This window comes from Etheostoma spectabile, unplaced genomic scaffold, assembly GCF_008692095.1.
Source record: "Etheostoma spectabile isolate EspeVRDwgs_2016 unplaced genomic scaffold, UIUC_Espe_1.0 scaffold314, whole genome shotgun sequence".
In the NCBI taxonomy this organism is placed as follows: Eukaryota; Metazoa; Chordata; class Actinopteri; order Perciformes; family Percidae; genus Etheostoma; species Etheostoma spectabile.
Window position 1 is genome coordinate 1,152,115 of NW_022605583.1, and position 2,331 is coordinate 1,154,445.

Sequence of the window (2,331 nt, forward strand, 5' to 3'; positions counted from 1 at the left end):
AACACTTCTTGCGATACATTTGGTGCAAAACTAATTTGTACCTGTGGACTTAGTCTGTAGAGCTCTGAGCCAACAGGACGGCCGTGGACAGCAGGGTTTCTATCACCTGATGAGGGACAACTCTGTCTGGCTTATTTCTGTACATTAAGCAGCGTTAGCTAACTAGCAGCCAGCACGCTTCTAATACATACCTTTTAATTATCTCAACACTTTTTAACAGTCCAGCTGAAACACTGGCGGTGAGCACCAGGTCCTGCAGCCGAAGACGGACCGCCGTCAGTGGGGCTCGGCCAACGTGGAAACACCGCTAGAAAGCTCCGCTGCCGACCTCCACCTGATCTGATCTCCAGCGGGACACGGAGAGCTCCAGACCCGGTAGCAGCGGCACAGCCTCCCTGGAGCCCACCGCCAGTGTTGGTGGAATTGCATTTAGCGAACTAACCCCGCTTATAAATATATACGTTTTAGTTATCCTAACACTTTTAACAGTCAAACTGAAACACTGCTGGTGAGCTCCAGGTCCTGCAGCCGCGGACGGACCGCCATCAGTGGGTATAACGCCTGACTTTTAAATTAAATTTTATTTATTTGTAAGTGTGCTTGTTGGTTAGTCAGCTAACGCTAGCTTGCTATTCATTCAACACTGGCGGTGGGCTCCGGGGGGGGGGCTACTCCGCTGCTACCGGGTCTGGAGTTCTCCGTGTCCCGCTGGAGATCAGATCACGTCAATCTCGGCAGCGGATCTTTCTAGCGGTGTTTCCACGCTGGCCGAGCCCCACTGACTGCGGTCCGTCTGCGGCTGCAGGACCATGGAGCTCACCGCCAGTGTTTCAGTCGGACAGTGGTATAAGTGTTGAGATGATTAAAAGGTATTTACAGTATTTAAAAAAAGCGGGCTGGATGCAAGTTAGCCAAAGCTAGCTAGCTAACGTCCTGTTGGCTCAGAGGTCCACAGACTAAGTCCACAGGTACAATTAGTTTTGCACCAAATGTATCGCAAGAAGTGTTGCAAACTGGAGAGCGCAGACTCGCCGCTGTGTGATGGAGAGAGCACGCTGCAGCGACAGATTCCAGAGGTTGGAATCACGATTGTGTGGGTTGTACTGGAAAAGTGACTCAAGTGAAAAAACACGGGTACAGATTTTTTTTACAAGCTCTCAAATCATATTCTACAAGTGCTCACATCGCATCTACGCGCTCTCACTTTTGCACCAAATTTACCTTCATATCCTTTCCGCGTCAACATATTTGTGTGAGGCAGGATTCTCAAAAATGACTGCACTCAAAACTAATACCGTAATCGTGCACAAATCGAGGATGATTTGAGGCTATGTTATCAAACACTGAGCCAAGAATTGAGGATCTTTGCAAGGCAAAGCAGGCTCAGGTCTCACTTAATATCACCAACCTGCAAGCTTCTTTAAAAAATGCAGATGATGCCTACTTAGACCTAGTGATAATAACAATAATAAAGCATGAATTAATTCAAGGTCTGGTGCCAATTCCCATTATAGCAATAGCCTAGTAATGATATAGGCCTAATACTACTCATAATAATACTAAAAAAATACTAACTACTAAATAATAATATCTGCAAGCTCACATTAGAAGTCTGGTACTACTGCCAATTATAAAATAGCCTAGTAATGATAATAGCATACCTACCGCTACTGATGATGATAATAATATTAATAATAATAATGTGGGCCTAAAAATAATAGCCTGCCTATCTATCTATCTATCTATCTATCGTTTGTGGTGTGTGGGGCGTAGGGCACTAGGGCCCCAACTGCAATGAACCAGCTTTGGGGGGGCCCAGCTTGCAAAAGGTTGAGAACCCCTGCTCTAAAGTAATCAATTTTTCCAAGTTAGCTGATTCCTCTGCTGCTAATTGATTAAAAGTCAAACGGATTCAACCAGCTGTCACAGTGGGTTTTATAACAGATACTGAATAGCATTAGCGCCTTCTAACCCGTCTTTCGGCCCGATGATGTGGATGCTGCATCTTCAGTTTCTGTCCTCCATATCTGCTAGCTTCACCTCCAGCTCTTGAAAAGCGTGGCCATGGCTATCAGGAATACTTGAGTTGCTTTCCACGGTAGTTAATTAGATTGTCCACATCAGAGCTGATAGAGCCAAGGCTTGCAGTTAGAAATGATAGCTGGGCATGAACAGCAGTTAGCGTCTCGTCGTTGTCAATCCCCACCTGATGAATTTGAGACCGAATCTGAGAAAAACGGGGTTTGAGGTAGCTTTTCTGTTTCTCCAATAATGTCTCTGCAATGGCATCCGTATCACCGCGTTGGGTTCTTGTTTGCCATTCTGCTTTAA